This window comes from Chlamydotis macqueenii, chromosome 17 (genome assembly GCF_036417535.1).
Source record: "Chlamydotis macqueenii isolate bChlMac1 chromosome 17, bChlMac1.mat, whole genome shotgun sequence".
Taxonomy (NCBI): domain Eukaryota; kingdom Metazoa; phylum Chordata; class Aves; order Otidiformes; family Otididae; genus Chlamydotis; species Chlamydotis macqueenii.
This window is the reverse complement of record NC_141572.1, coordinates 11,230,658-11,252,944: the sequence shown is the minus strand read 5'-3', so window position 1 is coordinate 11,252,944 and position 22,287 is coordinate 11,230,658. Positions and strand designations below refer to the sequence as shown.

At 38.6% G+C, this 22,287-nt stretch overlaps 2 protein-coding genes across 5 annotated transcripts in view; one reads left to right on the top strand and one right to left on the bottom strand.

The window, feature by feature from the left end:
* Positions 1–22,287, bottom strand: part of RSPH14 (radial spoke head 14 homolog) — a 90,333-nt gene that overhangs the window by 5,513 nt on the left and 62,533 nt on the right. The window lies entirely within an intron of this gene.
* GNAZ (G protein subunit alpha z) overlaps positions 13,218–22,287 on the top strand; it is a 62,746-nt gene continuing 53,676 nt past the window's right edge. Inside the window, exons 1-2 of one of the 2 annotated variants that reach the window (XM_086761513.1) lie at positions 13,218–13,551; positions 16,538–16,671. The gene's annotated coding sequence lies outside the window, so the exon portion shown is untranslated. The remainder of the gene's footprint in view (positions 13,552–16,537; positions 16,672–22,287) is intronic. The other variant, XM_086761514.1, reaches the window with a different exon arrangement.

The following is a 22,287-nucleotide window of genomic DNA, read 5'->3' as shown; positions in this document are numbered from 1 at the left end:
CCAATCTTCCTTGGCATAGTGTCACACCATAAGCATTTCAACATATCATTTCAAAAGAAAACACTTGTTCTTGCACAGAGAAGTCAGCTTTCTGGCTTCAGCCCAGAGATGTCATTCCTTCCTTTAACTGAACTTTCCATCTTTCTGTAACAGCTATTGCTGTAGCATTCTCTCTACCTTTCTCATGCTGGTAGATGTACTTTTTTCTTTCCCAGGGGGATTTCCATTACTATTTTTTGCACTTGCTTTCAAATCCTTAATAGCCATTTTTTAACCTATCATCTTCATTTCCATTTTCAGTTTCCTGCAATTCTCTCTTTTTCAGGACTTCCTTGCTAACTTATTTCAGCTCTCTTAATCATTTTATCATCATATTGCCAGTAAGTACTAGCAGCGTCCAGGTTTCCCTTCTTTGTGTCTGCCTTTCACTTCTCTTCTAATACATTCAACCAATACATTCAACTAGACAGGACTGCTTTCACTGGCCCTTGAGTTTATTCCTCCCAGTTAATGTTTATTGACTTTTTTCAACTTGCTCATCACTCATTCATTGCATTTGCACTTCATGGCTTCTTTCGGTGCTAGCCTTTACTATTGCACTGCAGTCCTGAGCGCAAAATACACAACAAAGCCCCTTTATGTCTTTCTGTTTCAATAAGCTGGCAAGATAACGTACAGAGTGTCTAGGATAGATTTTATTTTGAGGAGCCATTAAGTAGTATTTGTTCTGTGGTCAGGAATCCCCATGTAGCTACTGGGTGCTCAGGCTGTTTTCATTTTTTAAAAATATGTTTTATTTTACCAGACCGGGTCTCCGTACCAAGGGCTTTCTTATTTGCTGTTTTTGTTGAGCTGTCCTATCCGAGATTCTATCATGCTACTAAAGGGAGCTTCCCTGATATAAATATAGAAACAAAGATTAATTGTTTGACCTTGTCAAAAGTCTCAATGTAGTGAAGAGAAAGAGGGTGGAGAGGAAAGGCCACCACCACCAACAAAAAGAGACTACCTAACAATGAGACTGAAATTTCCAGGTGGAAATTCGTCATGGTTTTCCCAAGGGCACCGAAGGGTGAAAGGTCTAGGGAGGTAAAAGGGAAAGGGGAGGAGACAAAACCAGTGGAAAGTTGTTTGAGAGTTACTTGTAAATTAGGGCAGTCTCAGATCCTTGCATCTTACTGAGCAAGAAACAGGAGGGGAAGGTAAGCTGGAGTTAGGAGTCCTATGCTGAAAAACGGGGCGGCATCCTCAGCATCCTGACATCTCATTAAAATAGTGCCCTTTCAAAGGTGATTTATCTATTGCAGAGTGTTCTAGATACCCTAGGCACAGTGAAGCAGTAGAGGAAAACGTTATCAAAATGCAAATAGTTGCATTTGCAGCTGCACAGGTAACATCGTTATTGACCCGTTTTTCTGAGAACTTGTAATCTTCCCTTGGGCTGCTTTTTATCTGAGCACTCATCTCTTACTTGTCATAACCCTCTGGCCGCTCTCATCCTCCCTTTCCTGACTCTTTTTTCAAACAGGCCCAAGGAGGAGCTGCCATTTATTCTGTTCTCTCAGTATGGCTGCAGGGCATGTAAACAAATTAAATTTGAAGACAAAGGAGTCATTTATAGTACATAACAGTGGTATTTTGTTTTGGTTTTCAATTACATAAATCAATTAAATCACATTACAAATCCTTTTCCTTACAAATGTCAGTTTTCAACTTAAAGCCATTTAAATGTTTGTTTTAGTAGGAAGCATGTGCCTCATGCATGGCCACAAAGTGATGTACAGTGTAGTATAACAAAGTAAAATAATACGTAAACACAGATTCTGTATAATAGGAACGTTTTGTTAACACCTCAGATGTCTCTGCAATGTTCACACAGCTATTGAAATGCTTAGTAACAGCATTTCTGCTTAGGAAGGGGCACAGAAGGAAAAGCAAAGCAGAGCCAGACACAATCGGAAAGAAAACCGCTGCCTGGCATCACGGTGTGCTATCAACATGTCGAGTGCACAGCGGCTGGGAACTCCCAGGGCGCGAGCTCACTAACTGCGAGCAGCCAAACGATCCTGACAAAATGTCTAGACCTAGCAGCTCCCTTGCTAGCACTGCAATAGTTTAGCACAATTTCACGGGTAACAAAGTGTTTATTAAACAGGTGAGTGCTAGCATATATTATATACATTTTAAAAAGCAGTGCTTGTACAATGTTTCATTTCCTGGTGACGAGATGATCACACCTTCCTTAACAACGCCTTGCTCACTACTGTTTAAACTGAAAAAAAAAAAAGTTCTTTAGACTCCCTGAGAAGATTTCTGAGTCACCAGTCACAAGAGCACAGTTTGAGAACCCTGTAGTAGCTAATTTAACATTAAGATTCAGCATTTTGAGTCTCAGTGCTTCCAGTATTAGGGCTGTTTTGGGCAGTAGATGAAATATACTACTGCTATAAAACTGGGCTGAAATATCTCTGGTAAGTTTGGAGCAGAACTCACCTGCCTATACCCTGTCAGCTATCAAGTCTTCTAAGTGAAGAAGAAAATGCTGTTGACTTCTTTGCAAGTCAGAATGTTTTCCTTTTCTTTGCAACCATAATTCTCTGTCTTTCAATGATAATTTAACAGGAATAAACAGTAGCGTCCCAAAGGATGCCTACGCCTGGAGACAAAGACTGTCTCCTATCTTAAAGGACTGAGAGGTGGAAGTCCCTGTTTGAATGAACTGAAGAGCTACTAGGATACTAGAGAGCTGAGGAAAACACTGGTAGCGGACTAGAAATAGTAAACAAATCTGTTTAAAACCATTTCAAATCTGTGCATTGACTAAATGCATTTATCTTATGACAGCCCTAGCGATTACCAGGTACAAAATCACAGCCTCAATAGTAGTGTCTGTCATGTCCTCACTAGAAATACAATAGCTGTAAACTTGATAAAAGCATTATGGGATCTGCTTTTGAAGTCACTGGGGATTTTTCCAATACTAAAGATTTCAGGACATAATCTGAATGAAAAGACATAATAGAAATCAAGGTTATAAACATACTAAAAAGTCAGCAGTACACTGCAGAAGCACATAATGTGGCGCTCTCTGGGGATCTTTTAAAACTCCAAAACGTTTCCAGCATTAACGGGGAACAGGAAAGATTGGTCTGATAAACAAAAGGTTCCTAATTCTCAGTAGAGAATGAGAGAAACTCCTGCATGTCTTGTTTTTGTTTTTAGACTCTTTGCTTTAGCATGTGTTAAACTGTAATATCAAAGTACAACTGAAAATAATTAACATGGAAACTACTACTAATACATCTGATTAGCTTCTCTATTTTAATTTAGACATGCAGGAAACAGATTAACTTTTTTTTTTTTTTAAAAAAAGTCATTTTGGTAGCAAATAAGACTGCCTGTGACCTTCTCCTTGAAAGCAAAGGATTTAACCATCTAAAACATTTACGCTGTATGAAAAGAGGAGTAATAGCTAAAGAACTTAAAAATGCTGGTCTACAGAATGTCTTTTATCACAGCATCTCTAGAAACTGCAGGGAGGAATGAGACAGAGTAGACTTGTGTTTCTCAGACAGACAATTTCCAACCTGAAAAACAAATCTTGGATTCTGATTTTGTACAAGAATTATCTATAGGGTAAGATCAATAATTGACTGGCACAAGTACCCTGCTTCTGAATGGTATGAGTCTCAGATCCTTTAGTGTAAAATCACCAAAACCGCTATGGCAGAAATAACGAGAGATGCTCTCTGTTGCAGTAGCGTATAACCCATGAAGTGTGGATTGCTGGTCATTCATACGGCATCAGAAGGTTGTCTCCAAAATGAAAGCACCTTTTCCTTCTTTTAACAAAGCTGTATTCATACATTATCATGTACAAGAAAGCAACCAATCAAAATGAAGGTGAGATAGAAGTAAGAAAGTAATGCTGACTGATAATATTTTTCCTAGCTCTAATCGGTAGTCTGCTTGCACATTGAAGTATAAGCATTGATATGTTTTGCAGTGGTTTTATTTTGCCCTTCAGAACTCCAGTTGCTTGTACCTCCCATATAATTAATCTTATTTAAGTTTTATGAATTTGTAAGTTAACATACAGATACACTCATGATCATCCCATATACCTAAGTGTGCGAATGCATGTGCATATGTGTAACATGCATTCAACTGACCTTGCTTGCATGTTGATCACACAGATTGGGAAATTTCTTGGCTTTTATTTCTCTGACAAAGTACCTTTCCTTTACTCAGAGAAAGGTTTCTAAAAATCATAAAAATCGAAGACTGAAAATAACCCAGAGGGCTTTTTTTCTCTTGTTCTTTTGGATGAAGAAGGAAATGTCATCCTGAAATTTATTAATTTCCTCCACAGGGAAGACTTTGCCAAAATACAAGAAGGAAGGAAAACAATCTGACATGTGTACTGCTTGTGCCAAAGTCCTCAGATCAATTACTGTAGAGAAAATTAAAGCCTTGAGATAACTGCTCCCAAAAAGATGAGCCTCAGACACTGAGCTGCTACCCCAGTTCAGATTTTCCAGGTCAAAATTGGTCCTTTTTTTTTTCTGCTGGTCGGTAATGGAGACATGTAGCTGTAAGATGAGACTAAAAGGGACCAGTACAGCCCACAACCAGAAGAGACTCTGCTGACACTCTGCTTCCACAAGTACCTGTTGTGAAATCCAGCATTCACAGAAAACATTTAGTGTTTTCAGTGAATTTAGTTTAGTGAATTTAGTGTGCATTGCATAGAGAATATGTTCAAAGGAGAACCTAGACTGGCACATTCACAAACACTAACTTAAATATTGGATTTTATTTGTAGAGTTAACAATTACTATAGCAAGTGTCAGTCAGAGGAGGTGATACTGTAAGGTGAACACGACATTATCAGCTTGACAAATGTTCATGTGATTATTACTTACATTGTAGTAAATTTTAGAGATTCCTATGGAGAAAGAGAGTCTGCTCTGTCACAGAGGTGTGTTGTAAAGATGCGTGAGAGACAGCTCATTTCCTGCACAGATTACTGTCCAGCTGGACATGGAGAAGGAGTGTATGGGAAGGAAAGAGGCAAAAAGTTGTTTAAAGTAAAGCTTCAGGTCAGTTGAGCAGTTGAGAAATAATTAAGAGCCAGTTTACCACCAGGTTCCCTAGGGGCTGTGGCTCAGCTGGTGGCCATAGCTCCCAGCAAAGGTACTGTGCTGGGGGGGAGGCTGCAGGCTGCTCACCCTCCTGCCCGCCGCACACCCACAGCCTCTCCCGGGATTTCATGGGAGAGACGGACAGGGAGGTGGGCAAGGCTGGAGCCTGGGTGGGACAAGGGAAGATTCCTCTGTGGGAAGCTGCACGAGAGCAGGCAGCCTCCTCAGAGCCGCAGATAAGTCTTGGTATTTATCACGTTATGGTGGTGTCTAAAAGTGCCCGAGCGTTTGGAGAGACACCCTTCAGGGAACTGTGGCAGTATTTTACACTAATAAAAATGGTTTTAAACTTTTAAGTCCAACTGCCTTACAAGCCTTTAATGTGAGAGAAAGGCACAATTGCAAGTTTTCAGTTTCCAGAAATTTTGCTGAGAGAATAAACTTAAAAAAAAAAATATTTTCTTCTTTTGGGGCAGAAGGCTGAAAAATTAAAGCAACATCAATGAAGTTCAAGAAATGGTTTTGTTAAGTATCTTAAATTTCTATATCTGTGCAAGTGGATTTCTGCGTTACAAAACAGCATTACATAGGAAAATGACCACTGTAACATTTTGGTTATCTTTAACATTAACCTTTTGCAACTAGTGAATGAACCTCATATGTGCTCAGACGTAAAGGAGCAGTCATTTTGTCAGTTTTGTTCCTTAGGAGAAATATATAATTAGGATGGTGAAAATATTCTCTGAACTTCTATGGTATAACTGAATCACAGTCAATCAGAAACAGAGCTATATGAAAGCTTCCTATACAGATTTGATTATGCTACTGTCAAAAAATAAATAAAAATGAGAAGCTTAAAGAAACAAAATATCTAGAATTAATTATGCGTCAGACACTGAGAAACTTAATCTTGGAAAATTAACATAAACTTGCTTTGCATATACGAATCATTGTGCAGATTGAAAATCGAATAGACTGAAAGATTGCAAATAGTGGTGTAAGACAATAAGAGGAGGCTTAGGGAGAACATTAATTCAGTCTCATTGTGTAAGCACTTCTTTTTTTACATTATTTTTAGCTACTTTAAAAAATGACCTGATGGAAAATTTAAAGAATTTTGGAGAAGTTGTAGTGTTGACAAATACACTGCTTATATTTGCTGATCTAGCATTCTGGCAAAGCTGCAGTAAGTCAGTTTTATCCCATAGTTCACACTGCTCGCACTGGTGCCAAGACGAGCACAACTGAATGGTCAGAACTGCTAAAACCTCCAGGACAAGAAGAATACAGTACTACAGGCGGGTGAAATCCTTTTCTGCTTCAGATGGCCTGGCTTAGCAATTTCACTTGAAATGAGAGTGGAAGAAACACATCTTGATTAGAACCACAGGCCCAGATGGCTGCCCGACATGAGTGGGGCTGTATGGAAAGGCAGACTAATTCTCCACTTTCCACTCAGGCGTGGTGCTTTGCAGATTCCACATTTTCCATGGGAAGCCATGTTCTTATGGAAAACTACTTATACTGCTCAATGAAAATTGCATTCTGTTCTGAATGAGATTCTACAACAGTGCTTCCCAGTATGTTTTAGTCAATATTTTATTTCCAGCGGTGAAAAATTCCTAAATCTTAATTGAATACAAGACTGCCAAGGTGTGGGCTGCTTTGAGGATTATGTTTTTTGAAGAGCCTCCCCAGTAAATGTTGCTCTTGAATTGAGGGCCTTATTCCTGCAGCGAGCTGTAAATCACAGACGTTGGCTGAAAGGAGTCTGTCACAAACAGGCACATGTCTTCACAGCATATGTATTTTCTGATTAGAGATGCATTCCTGAATGAGGCTCTCTACGTGAATGAATGAAGGTGTTCTTGCAAAAATAACTTTTTTAATCATTTATCTGGAAAACAACTAGTGCAGTAGGACCCAAACCACAACAGTGAAATGAACCTGTTACTTAACCTGGACTAAAATATTGGGTCTAGCTTCTGTAAACATGCCAGATTAAGCATAGGCACTTCAACAGTGCTACTAATGTGCTTATCTTTAAGAACATTATATATAGAGCATTTAAAACACTGTTAAACCGAAACAGAGAATCATATTTGCAACAATTATAACAGAAACTATCTAATCAGCTGATAGAAATTATTCACATTTTAATATGCCTTAAAATGACATTAAATGAAAGATCTGATAAAGTGTTTATCAATTTAATCAGGTAAAGACAGCAGAATGTGCTTTGCCCGTTTCATTGACTCCATCACCCAGTTAGTAAGGAACTGACTCAGATGGTTAAATGTAGGTTTCTAATGTCATTTGAGTGTCTGACGTGTCACTTGGGACTCTCAGCTATGACTTAAGACCTACAGAACACTTGGACGTTCTAGGGTGCAGCTGGAAGTGAGATGGGATACCCTTGAAAGCTGAAAATGGTCATAGAGACTTATGTCTGGAGGCTGAGTTGCTTCCTAAGTCACTTCCATTTGTTATTCAAATTGATCTTGTGCATGCCATTGAGAGAGCAAAAACTTTAAAACGAGGAGTATATCACAAAAACCAGCAGTCACGTTTATGCAATTTTCTGTTAGTTTATCACTAATGCAGTCAAACACCGAACGTTTTTTTTGTACAACTTTTCACCCCCCTGTCTAAAAATGCTTTGCAAAAGAGGCAGTGATCAGTTATAACTGGCTAAAGCTGCCACTTGGTCTATCTACTTTGTACTTCAAAAATGACCACCAGTTGGTAGATGTAGGTATGTAATATCTTTATTGTTTATGTAGACACAAAATTAGTTGCAGGCTTGTCATGGAATAGGTGTTTAATTATCTAAACCAATTACTTAGACCTGACTGCAGTATTCCAATTTTTTATAGAACTGCTCTGGCATCTAAAGTCCCCATAGTAAAGCTACCTGAATGTCCCCAACTCTTCTTCCATAGCTTACCATATCTTTGTATCCTCAAACAAAATTTTCAGTCTTTTTTTTTTTTTTTTTTTTAAACTACCAACCTCTTATTTAGAATCATAGAATCATAGAATGGTTTGGGTTGGAAGGCACCTTCAAAGGTCATCTAATCCAACCCCCCTGCAAGGAGCAGGGACATCCCCAACCAGATCAGGTTGCCCAGAGCCTCATCCAGCCTGGCCTTGAACGTTTCCAGGGATGGGGCATCCACTGCCTTTCTGGGCAACCTGTTCCAGTGTTCTACAACCCTCATTGTAAAAAATTTTTTCCTAATATCTAATCTAAATCTACCCCCCTCTATTTTAAAACCATTACCTCTTGTCCTATCGCAACAGGCCCTACTGAACAGCCTCTCCCCATCTTTCTTGTAGGTCCCCTTGAGGTACTGGAAGACCGCTATCAGGTCTCCCCGGAGCCTCCTCTTCTCCAGGCTGAACAGCCCCAACTCTCTCAGCCTGTCCTCATAAGAGAGGTGCTCCAGCCCTTTTATCATCTTTGTGATTTCTGTTAATCAGACATGACAAGGTAGTAAAAGGGGCAAATAATAGTGCCTGCTGAAAATGTAGCTATATGTCATGGTCCCTATATGAAGTAGAATTATTATGTGTAAAGATACAAGGAAATGTGAAGTCCAATTATAACTTTTATTCTAAGTACCTATTAAGAATAGATATAATTCTTTTGAGGCCCCAATTTGATACTTCTTCAGCTGGCAGGAGCACCAGTGACAAAACCAAAACCATTTGAAATCAGTACATTTCTTTTTTGTTTGTTATTGCAAAAATTAAACAAAACCTAAATGCCTACCTGTATCCTCAAGTGGGAGAGACCTACTTTCAACTCACTGCTTCAATGAATATTTAATCATTCTTACAAAGTGGAAAACCTTCAAACAGGAAGACTGCAGAAGGGAAGAGGGTATCCCAAGAGCAACCAATAGCCTGTTGCTCAGACCACTTTACTAGGAGATCTGAAGCTGGTACTTATTCCTGGCCCTGTTTAATTGCATCTCCTTGGGTGTAATTCCGCCAAAAATCTATATATTTTGATCTCAAGTTATTTTGTCAGTTGTTCAGACTTCACAGATCTTTTGCTGTATACTTTACTAAATTAAAGTGTTCTTTCCTCATTCTTCACTATTAAGGGCAAAGGAATGGGGAAAACAAAACCAAACTCCCTCAAACTTTAACCCAAAAAGAAAGTGGGGACCATTTAGTAAAGTATACAACAGAAGATCTGTGAAGTGTGAACAACTGACATAGAATCTATGATTCTATGGTTCTACAATTCTATGATCTCAAGATATTTTGTCAGTTGTTCACACCGACAAAAGAATACTTTACTTTTCTTTTTTTTTTTTTTTTTAAACATAACAATGCAGCCTTGAAGGATGGGCCCTTTAAAAAGGACTACATTCTTTTATCTTATTTCATGGTATTTCTGTCTGTAGCTTTCTTCCCGTGGAGGCTGTGAAGGAGCTGGGGTCCATGTACCCATCACAAAGCTTAGGATAAGTGAGGACTGCTGTGTAAAGTTCACTGCGCAGGAAAGCCAGCGGATCTTCAGGGCTCCAGGCAAAGCTCCAAGCAGCTGTCTGCCAGCTGTTGGATTTAATGCTTGTTTTTCTAAACTTGGCTTCAATGGCAACTGCTGATTCAGCAGCTGAGCCAATGACTGGGCTGCAAATACAGTAGGTACATCATAAAATCATGAAGGAAGGTATGCCTGCAACGACAGGCACTGAACATTTTTAGGGTTTGTTTATTGTTTTTTTAAAATGTTTGTCTCTTGAAAAACTAAAGGAGTGCTTCTCTTCAGGTGATTGTGGTATTAGCTGCAACTCATTATCTGGGTTCACATTCTCAAATATCTCCCGTGATTTGACCTCATAGGAACAGTAAACAGTTGATATTAAGTGAAACCCTCAGTGACTTGAAGGATGTGAGAAGGGTGAGATCCTGGTAGAAAGTGAATTTTCATCCTAAATGATAAAGCCAAATGAGGTCAAGCTGATACCACCTGCTGGAAGGTGCATTCATGGGTTTGTTTTTTTTTTTTCCCCACCATCTCAGTCACTTGTACAAAGCAACAATATGCTAGATAGTTATAAATATCAGATCCCAGTCATCTGTACTTGATGCTATTTTAAACTCTTCCACGTGAGAAAAATGGTTAAAAATAAAAATAGAGCCTTTTTATCCTTCTCTAAATGTTCTGCTCAGTTCTTCATGCTCAAAGAGAATCACAGACCCATCTATAAATATCTAACCCAGATCTACAATTGCTTGTTAAAAAGAGGGTGTTTGGTAGAAAACTCAATGAAATACAAAATGTCTTTTATTACATTTTTATTACAGACCAGATGTGGCCTCTCAGCTTACCCTCTATCATTTGGAGATGCACATTCACCAAGAACATTACATGTGTGCATATAAATATTTTGATGTTGTCATGGTATAATAAAGGGTAATTGATTAGAAAAATCCCTATGGGATTTTCCACTTAAGAGCACATTTCTGTTTTAGAACTATTGTCTTCAAACTAAACATGTCTGAATGCATCCATTTCGATTGATCCCAAACAGAAAGCAACAGTAAACAGGCAAGGACTTGGCTTTTGGTCAATGAACAGCCCTGGCAAGTGCAGTGAAACTTGTGCAGTTAAGGGTTCCAGTAAGCTGTGTATTAGCTGTTACACCTCAACAGTCAAATGCTGATCCCTTCAAATTAAAACCTGCTTTGATATGGGAAAATATGGTGACCTGCCTGACATGGAAAAGGGAGCAGGAATCCAGTTAGACCATCACTGTTTTCTCAAATTACTGTGTACTATTTCCAGGCAAAAAAGTAACACAAACTATTCACTTTCAATATATATTTGTGTGTTTTCAATCTATCCATATACAAAGAACAACATTTACAGTACTGAGCTAAAGAACTGTTTTTATATGCCCTTTGATTTTGGTATTTAATCACCTATATATGCTATTTTGAGACATATATTTTTCTTTAAATTCCTGTGGGAGCTAAGCTACATGTAGTGCAATCAATGCATGCTGAAAGGCCCTAACTGAGAAATTCTGGATGCAGGACAAGGTGAGCCTGAAGAAAACGTAGACATATCTGCTGATTTATTTTTCAGATGAGTTGGGTTTTAACTCTGCCATTAATCAACAGCAAGCTCCCATACTGTGGTGTTGAAATAATAACACCTAAACTTCTCAGAGAAAGACCCTTTCCATTTCTCATGAACTGCGTGCTCGTAATTCCTTCACTGACAAAATTTGATCTACAGTTAGGTGCCTCCCTCAAAACTGCAAGAAAGCAAGCTTTTTGTTACATCAAATGAAAATACCTGAAAGTGATGAAATCCGTAGAGAGCATGTAAACGATGATCTTCCTACACCAGTTGACGGTAGTTAATGCTATTATTTCTGCCAAAGTTGGTTAATGTGTGGAAGATGCTTTTTCTCACATATAAAGTACTACACTGAAGACACATGTAATGTGACAGTTTCTATAGTAACTACTTGTTCTTTATGGAATAGCAGATTAAACCTGTAGACCTTGTTATTGTTCTTTTATTCTATTATCTAGATTACTCAGTTACCACAGATACAATTTTTTATTCTATTCCCTTGCCAACATAACTATATCAGGGATTTATGCAATTACAAGTAAAGAGTACATTTGAAAAACAAAACACTATCTGATCATATAAATGCACCAAAAGACATATGTGCATATATACTGAAAGCTGAAATGTCAAAATAAAATTGTAGAGATTATCTTTTTCATTAAAGCTGGGCAAATTTATGATTTGAATATTATAATTTTGCTGGGAGAACAATGCAAGTTATGCATATGTCATTTTGTTTTTAAATGCTAGGAGTTTACCAGAACAACTTTGCTAGTCTAGGTGTCTAACTCTTCTAGTGTTAACAAGACCTAAGATTCATTACTTTTAGGAAAATTTCCCTCGCATGCTATGCTGATGCATGGCTCTTATTTCTGTGCAAGAAAAATAATGTTGCTACATTGTGTTTTACACTAAAATATTTCATTATTATCATTCATCGATGCTACAGGTCTGCTGAGAATATCAGTACTGGAAGTGATATTATTTACAGGAATCAGATGCTTTCTGCACTGTATTATGTTAGCCTTGTTGTGGGAAAAACAGCCTGCGTTCTGTCTGTGTCTGAAAATCTCTATTGCTGTCTCCAGCAGAAGTGTACCAATAACAAATTATGCTTATATAATTAGCAGTGTAGGGAGGAATCATAGCTATTTGATCAGGGCTGCAGATTCAGCAATGCAATTAGTATTGTAGAATGGGCAAAAGGAAAAAGACACTAGAAAAAATGTAAAATATAAATAGAGTAAATCCATTAACGAGATAAGAAGAAAATGACACTCATCATTACTTTAGAAAACCTGTAGTAAATTACACTACACAGATGCAACAGACAGGAAAAGCAGAAGAAAATACATGCAACTGAGCAACTGCAGAGCAACTGAGCGACGGAAAAAGTGGAACACAAACAGTAGATGCATTCCATGTAACTAAATAAACTGGTTTGTCTCCCTTTATCCTTGATTGCATCACTCTAACATGTATGTGACTTGTCTTGCTACTTTATCAGTCCCCTGAAATATGCATTGCGAAATTAATCATAAAAATCGTAATCCTGGCAGAGCCGCGAACAGCACTGCTGCAGAGAACATGGAACCGCTACGAAAACCCGGGAAGGTAAACGCAGTTGTGCAGAGGCACAGCCTCCGGTACCAGGAAACGAGGCACGTATGTGCATGCACATTATGTAATGCGGGAGTGCAACACAGCGTACAGGACGAAAAAACACCGCAAGCCCACTCGCCACCGCTCAGCTCCTTATGCGCCACGGAGCCGCCGTGAGAGCGGGGCGGGGGCTGCGGGGCTCGGCCGCCCCCCAGGCGGGAGCCGCCGCCGGCCCCGGGAGCCGCCCGCCCGCCCGCCCGCCGCACCCCCCCCTCCCCGCCCGCCCGCCGTACCCCCCGCCGTTGGCGTGGAAACGGGCTGGCAGCCGCCGACTCCTCCTCCAGAGCCAGCCCCGCGCTCCCCCTGCCCCGGCTTCCCGGCCGGATCGCGGAGCACCTCCCTGCCTCCCGCGGGGGCCACCGGACAAGCGTTCGGTTTAGCGCCTCTAACAAATCCCGGTATTTTTTACCATTTTGTTTTCTAGGGCGAAAATGAGAAAGGGCGGGCTTTTTCTCCTGCTTGGGCTGTGGGGCTAGCGCCCGCAGCCGCGGCGTGTCTGCTCGCTGCAAATCATAGATGCTGATGTGAAAAAGGGCCAACGCAGGGAGGAGAAGCGTCAGTGGATGCGAGCGTTTGTACCGATGGATTGAGGAGGTGGAGGCTGCCTGCCTGCCTGCCTGCCTGCCTGGTGCTGAAGAGGTGAGTGAAATATTCTGCATTTCTTTCTCTCTTAAATCAGTTTAACGATGAACATGTCCGTCTCTGTGTATTTCCAAAATAAGAAGGGACTTCCAAAGGAAGAAGAAAAAGATATCATTTTGTAACAATAAGCTGTGCTTTTGCTGGATGAAAGAAAAGATGAATATCACTCTGAGGTAGAAATATTTTGCAGTTTGTAGAGAAAAAATAGTAAGGGGAGGCAGGCTGCTGACACAGTGAAAATGACCTTCTCAAGGGATACTGGCCTTCCATCAGCTGCTGCTTCAGCATGATCCCCTTTTCACAAAATTAAGTCATCTCCCTTTCCTCGTCTGGATTGTAACCCATTAACATCCAATACCTGAGCCTTGCTAGGATCCGTTGCGTTCTCCTAATGATTCGGGAAGATAATCCATTAGATTCTGCCTGTTGGGAGAAGAACCTCCACGCTATGTAGCACCTCCTCCCAGGAAAATGCCGACTGGCTAACGTTCCGTCAGAAAAGGCTCCTAGCTGCTGAATTTCTGTAATACATCCTCCCTGTAGCTGTCACATCTGCTCATTCTAAGGATGTGTGGCTCTGCGGAGCCTGGATGCTCTACCTCTTCGTGTGTGCTCATGCATGTGAAGGAACGGGGAGGTTTTGCTATATTAATCTGCACCTGTGGACGGCTCCCATCTGCAGCTGTGAACCACAAGTTTTTTCGTGTCTTTGCATTTGCATTTTGGTGAGTGATTCATACGCAAAAAAACCAAGCCTTCCATGTTAGCTGAGAGAGCTACAGACACATATATGCCTGTTTAATTTCTGCTAATAGTACTGATCTGATCCGGTTTCGGCTGTTTCACTGGAGAAGCAGTTTAACGTGTGTTCTTGCGGTATTTATTCTGGAGGCTACTGACCTATCTCGACAACATTTTCCTGTGCAGGATTTGAGAAAAATTCACTAGTTTTCCCTTCAGTATTTCTTTATATCCATTTACTGATACTTTTACACTCACAATTTGATTTTTATTTTGGCTCTGTATTTGGTGCCGCTGTGGGTCACACCCTTCAGGTGGCCGTCAAAATTTTGTCTACAGAGGTTACAACAGCAGGTCAGATAAAAAACACTGTACTGTGAACATCTACTTGTGGATCACAAAGGAGGAAAAACAAGTGTGTATTTTGTACTTCCTTAGGGGAAAGTGTTTCTGACTTCAAGGATATAGACATTTGAAGCCTGAGCCGATGACTTAGGTGCTGTTATAAGCAGAAATAGTGGCTTTTCTTCAACAGGGTACATATTGGGTAGCTGAAGAGATAAAGCTCTGCAGAACAGAGAGCTTTTTGCCATTAACTTGGCTGTCTCCATCAAATCATTTGGTTGGAAGCTATCATGCAAGAAGCACAGATCTCTGCCCTTGGATAGAGGACATTATTACAGGATAGGCCTGTGTGTAGAAGAATGAAGTTACAGTCTTCCAGAAGGCAGTCACAGGTGCAGTCAAAAGAAAATATCTTAGTTATATGGCATATCTAGGAGAAAATCTCATTATATCACCCATTACCCTAGCACTGACTTGCATTTTCAAAGAAGAATCCCACTTCTGTGTGCATATGCATGCTTATAAGGAAAGAAAAGCAGATTAATCCTGTGTAAAGCCATGGAGATTTCATTCTGACAATGGACCTTAGAGAGATGAATAAACTCTGCGTGCCACATAAAGAATGCTACACCTCTGTCTGAGGATTATGTGCTTGTCACTTCATTAACCACTGGTGAACAGAGCTGAATGACTGCTCTGGAGGTATTACCTTGAATTTAGTGAGCCTTCAGTACAGTTCACTGTTTCAGCTCCAGTCCTTGGCTTTGAATTTAACTACAATAATGTAAAAATAACCAGCCAGGTAGTTCTGAAGGACTGAAGTGAACGCATTCTTGTTGTCTCAGTTCAGATTACACATTGAGGGAATAAGACACGTTAAATTTTAAGAAACCTAGACAGAACCAGGAAACAGAAATTTGTCCCTTCTTAAGAAATCTACCTGCTGAGTGGTGGGTAAGGGGATAAGTAGAGGGATAAGGATAACAGAAAATTCAGTAGACAATAAAAGCTTAAATCCTTAAACGGTGAAGTCAGCTCTTTCTCTTCAGCTTAAGCAGATAAGGATTTTGACAGCAGATAGTGTCTTGGTTGATATGCAGTGGTGAGGCAATATAAGGGAATGATCTCTTTTTCTGTCTCCATCCCGTTAATTAAAGAAAGATATTCTCAATTCCTTTGGGTTACATCACAGTAATTCCAGTTACTTCAAAAGAGATTCTCCAGGTTTATGTAACTGAAAAAGAGAGTTGAATCTGACTGTTTCTGGTTAAAGTTTTGGTCCTGCGTTCACAGGAGTCATCGGAAGTTTTGTCACTAACTTCAGTGGGCGAGAGCCCAGGCTCAATACAAGCATGCATAGTTTCACTGATCAGGTTCTCCCATGCCCTCTAGGAACAACAATGTTGAACAGTTTTACAGCTGATTTCAGTGAGGTCACAGTCTCAATGACAAATTCAGTAACTCTCTACTTCCATCACAAACTCTAATTTGTAAATTATCAGTGAATTTAATTATATTCTTTTTACTGAGAAAATTGTAGTGTTATTCCCACAAATGCTGTTAAGGTTGAGGTTACCCATCTTCAGCAGTAATAGCTTACTACACAAGCAATTAACTGTTGTATTCTATCTAAGAGAACTTTTAAACCAAAGCCTTTCAAAATTAAAATATCGGACTACTTAGATACAATTGTATTATTTATACTTGGTGAGAATTATTGTCCTATTTTTATTAAAAAACAAGGCTAAGTTTTGTTCCTTGTGATTCCCAAAGTATCTAGAATGCATCCACATCCACTAATAGTTAAAACAGATTCCCGTCAGTCTACTTGAGAGGAGAATTTGACTTACACTTTGTATGTTATAGTCAAAGTTCATATTTTTATTAAACTTTCCAGAATCCAAGAGTGGTGATTAAGAAGTCCAAATTTCAGCTACCATATCGATGAAAGAATAATCACAAAAGAGAAAAACTAGACTGAACCAAAACAACTAAAACTGATTCTCTTCTCAAAATCCCAGGCAATTTAAGGTATGTGGAATATACAACATGGCAGAGAAGGCCTAAATTCAGCTTTTATTTATTCTGTTATTAAATCTGGAATTGATATATATTAGTGACTTAAGTTATTTTAGCTTTACGCTAGTGTAATCAAGGACACAATTTAACCCTTGAAATGAAATCTACAGAGAAAATACTCTTCTTTCTCAACTGTTGCTTTTCACTGACAGTGAAGTAAAGTAGGATGGAAGGAACAGATTATTGATGTGGGCCATCATTTCTGTGTTACCTAGACTTCCAACTATTAAATACATTTAAAATCACAGCTAACCAAATACATGACAAAATTTCAGAAGGCAACAGCTTTCCATGTGTTTTTTTACTTCTGTAGGTCAGAGATCTGTGGTTCAGCAGAAACTCAGCTCTCCCCAGAATCCCATTTTATTATTTAGCATTGGACACCCACTGTATCATTAGGGAACACAGTTTTACCCAACAAATCCTATTTTCCTCTGCCCTTGTTTCTCTCTAAGCCCTTATACCAGAGGGCTGTTTCTCATCTGGATTGCTAAGTCATCACATCAAAAAGACAAGTGTGATAACATTTCCAGACAATTCTACATGAGAGAAATAGCCCATGAAATTACCAGTGATCATGCTGGCCAGTAGAAAAACATCAAGAGGCAAATTTGAAAAACTGAATTCAAATTCTAAGTATTCATTTTGCCCACATACATGAATGAAGACCAGAAAGCAAACAATAATTTCTTAGGAACTACAGCTTGTTAATGTGATATTTTTACAGTAGATTTATTAAATAGTGATTCCCTGGACTTCGCACTTGGAATTATTCTTATTACTTTTAGATACCTATAACATGGACATGTACACATGGAGTAGTTGTTAAGGCTTCCCTTACAGTTGACGGAGAGAAAAAAGAGATTCCTACAATGCAATTAATCAGACCAGTTTTTGACCACTATCTAAGTCCGAGGTGAACTGACCTCTGGAGATGACTGTCTCCACCGCCTACAAAGGAAGCACTGGGTAACTGGTTCAGAGGTAGCCACCTACATGCATATGCTAAATCTGGACAGATGAATCTCCCTCTTACTGTCTATATTGTAATGTTTAACCAATCTTAACTTGTTAATTATGAAGATATTAACATGGTTGACCATAAATATTTGTAAGTAATAATACAGTTGCTAGTCTCTACCTACCAACCCTGTTTTCTTTGATAGTAACTAGGCTAGCACACTGGTTTCTTCCTCTAACTGTATCTTAACAAAGCTATTGTATTCTGGAGGAAAGACTTCACTAAAACAGTACGAGTAATCCAAATCTTTTCTCCAGTTTCTCCTAGTACTCCAGGCAGTATTCTAGCATACGTTCCCAGTGTGTTTCCACCCTTATTTTGTGTGCCTGCTTTCTATATTTTCAAACCTTATCAAGACAATGTGGAATAACTACCTTTATCTTCCCAAAATGCATCAACGCAAATACAATTAGACAGCATATCAACTGTTGATGCACAAATACGATTGACACAGTTGTGTTGTGGAAGGAAGAAACACAATTCAACTGAATTGTAATCAATTCAGATGAAAGTGTTATGGCATTGTAACAAAAACACAGCTGGATGTTTAGCTCTGAAGGGGTTGCTGTTTAGATGGGGTATGCACCTGGTTATTATACATCTTCCTGTAAAAGAAAAATATAAGTGTGATTCAAAAGAACACTTACATGTCATCTAAGGGAACATCTTTCTGAAAATAACACAATTTCAGTTATTAGCTTGTTTGGTTTTTTTTTAATAAAAAGTTTATTCTCTCGATATTTACCAGGCCAAATCATATAATCCAAATATTTGGAATGTATTAACAAAATATTATTTCTTTTGGCTATATGATATCCATTTACACATCTATGTGATTTAGAGTGGGTTTTTTTTCAGTTTGGATGTCTTATGAGGAATGAGAGTCCAAGATGTTAGCTGTTCACCCTCTCTAGTGTTTATGCTACTGAGCGGATTCAAACCAATACTACATAAGTGTTTTTTCTGTATCATTTAAAAGCACTAAAATCCACCAATAGATTAATGCATATGATGCTAACCAAATCCATTCTAAAGTAAAATATACCAGAATAAACACTGTTGCACTGGAGCATCTCTCTGTACTGCCACTGAGTTGATAGTGTCCCACAAAATACCTTTGTTGCAACTGGGTTTTGGCAAGAAAATTTTCCCTCAAGATGCCTTTCTGTGCCTGGCTTTTTAAATTTGGCAGAGTTAGGGTGCTATAATAGAAGCCATTTTGTAACAGGCAGATATTGATATATTCTCACAACTGCTAAGAATCTATTGAGCTTTCATTTTGTATTGCTCAGTAATGGTAGAACCTCACCTTAATCAGTCATTTCAGAGACATGTTTTTAACCTCTTTTTCAATCCATTTATGTCCATGAACAGATAAACCCACCTTAATTTGTAATTCAGTGACATTTATGTTGGTATTTAAAATTCTAAGGCTAGCCTACTTCAAATTTAAACAATTGTTCTATTATCATATTGTTTCTGTTCCCTGACTAGATGTGCATAAGTCCTCTGATTATGTTTCCTGCTGTGAATGTTCCCAAAAGCAAATCTGAACTTTGCCTCATGACTGTGATTACATAGGTGTGTCAAGTTCGCTTTTTGCAAGCATGGTCACAAAAAGAAATAGAATACTGAAGACGTCACGTTATTTTTTTAAGTTACAGAAACAAATTATCGGCTACTAATTTCAACAATGTATTAATTCAAGGGATTAGCAATTTTTGTTTTAAATGTGGTAAGATTTTAGGCTGATGTGCACATTAGTGGATCTTATTTTATCAGTACAATATTCTTCGATTTCACAGGTCAAGTAAATACATAGTGGTTTAAACACATGAAAGTATTAATATCAACATCAAGAAGAGGTAGGAATCTGTGACTTTTAACACTGAAAATTACAATTCTCCATTTTCCCCAAGATTGTACACTGCAGTCCTGAACGGTGCAATTCTATGTAATAGGACTTAAACCAGTGATAAAGTAATAACCTATCACATAGACAAAGAACTGAGTTATTGGTTCTGTTATAGTCCTGCTCTCTGCCAGTGCAAGTGGGTTATAAACCGATATTAAATGTTTACAGAGGATATTACCCTGGTCTGTGCTGAGAAGACTCTCTCCTTGTTGTATTGTTGGCCTAGCAACTCCACCCTTTTTCTCACTTCTGCAGTCAAGGAAACCATGAACAGCCGCTGATATTGTGGCCTCTCGGGATGATACCTGGAAACTGTTCTAATTCATGCTGAGATTTAGGCGCTCCAACCTGGCCCTACTATGAAGATGATCACAAAAACCCATTTCTCCCTTCTCAGGTCTTCAGATCTTATTCAGATCCCCTATTCAGATCAAGACTAGGAGTGTCTTGAGTTTCTCTGCATTTTTCCCTAATTCATTTTGCTTTTCTAGTTGTGTCTTCTGATACTAGAAAGTAATGAACCCCAAGAAGAAAATACTGCAATATCCTAATTTGGAAATCATTTAGGCATGAGAATTTTTGTAAGAATTGATCTGAAAGAATCAGATGCGTGATGGCTATTATAGCAAAAGTATGCTTTAAAGGGAAAGTGGGGCACACAGTCACATGGAGCTCTAGGAGTACCTTTAAGTGCTGTTGACTTAAGTAACAAATGATGGGAGAATTTCTCAGTGAGCAGGACAATCACCTTCCTTCTTACCTCTCTGAGTAGGTCTACTAATAATATTATCTTACTTTGAGAGAATTTCAGCCAAGTGAAGTTCAAGTGGCTACAAAGACAGTAAGGTACTTTCTGATGATCCTATAAGCTACATTGCTTCTATACTTTTTCCCCAGTCTTTCAGAAGAATCAAATGGAAAACGCTGGCCAAATAGAAGTTTATAGTACTCCAGAAAAAAGGACCTATAATGATAGACAAGCAATTAACAATTACCCAGTGTCACCTATAGGACTACCTTTGAAGCAGAGGAAAAAAGCCCTGCTCAAGAAAATATCGGTATCTACATGTTTAAAAAGTAATTTTAGTTGCTATTATCAGGGCAGCGGCCAATTGAAAAAGGCAAGAGTTCTTGTTCTTTCCCATTAATGGGAAAGCACAGGTTGTTGTCCATGAAAACCAACAGAGTTCTCATTCCATGCCCAGCCTGTAAGTCTGAACCAGAGTTTTATTAGGCTGGAGATGCCTCCCTATGTTACTATGAATAGCATTACCCAAATGAGCTGACTGGAGACAAGTGATAAGTTTGGTTGTCAGAATCAAGAAAGGGTAAATTTGATTAAAATCCTGAAAGAATGTAGGAACTCCTGCTGATGGTATGACTTGTTATTCCTCACTGAAAATAACTTGGGAATGAAATAATTGAGACACTTTCCTTCTTCTTGCTGAAAAATTACTATTGAAAAATGTTGTCTTTTGATCACAACTAATAAAAATGGCTCTAAAAGTGTACCACCTTATATGGGTAGTAAAATATAGAATAACACTAGGCAAATAGGTTAATAATTTTCCAAAGGTTTTTTTTTTTTTCAATAAAATTTGGATTTGCTTTATCTATGCTTGCATTTGGTTTCTACATGTCAGAGCAAATGATATATGGAATATGCGCAGTCCCCAGAAATTAACCTGGTTTCATCTACTTTATGGTGAAACATGACAATACTAGCAGAGAGAATTCTGACGGTATTATTGTCTTGACAAAATACAGTATTTTGGTATCTTCATACAGTATCTTACTCTTGGTGTTGCTTTTCTTCAACTATAGGTACTCTGTGATTAATCAAAGCTTATCTATATGACCATAACCTTGGATTTTGGATGCTTTATGTTTTCATGATTTATCTGTCAAGAATGTTTCATAGAACTCATCAAAAGCTTACATAAACAAGTCAATTCCAGAAAATAATAAAGTGCTTGTAAACATTTTTTTTAAAGGGGGCCAGAAGGAATGCTGTCAATCTATGCAGCACTGTTTTTATTCAGCTATGAGATCTGATGTGCAAATAGAATTTTTCTTAGACATGTTGCTTACTCTCTGTTTTTACTTACATTTTGAAGAAGATTTATATTTGATCGAGTTACATAAAGAGCATATCAATCTCATTGTTTACTTGGTGTCTGCATCTGCTTTGTCAGAGTCATCAATTATAGATTCCGTATTTTCTAAGATGTAATTCTAAAGAATTACAAAGAATTCTAAAGAATTACAAAGAATTTCTCCAGCCTGTATTAGGATTGGTCAGAGGCAAGTGGAGATGAACAGAATATAAACAGTAGAAGGTCAAGATTAAAACATTTCAGGAAATAATGCGGGTGTGAAAAATCTCTAAAATTTGGCTCTTTCTTTTAACTTTTACAAAAGCCTTTACAAATTTCACCCTTATGGATGAACTCCCTCCTGCAACCAACACAAAAGATGGGAAGGGACAGTTAAAATTATTTTTGTGCAGGGCACCCATTTACACTACTTAATGGCAGACATGAGATTCTTAAATACAAACCAAAATTCTACTTCATTCTTAAGAACAGGAAAAAAAGTCTCAGAGAAGTCAAGGAGACACAATCAGTATTAT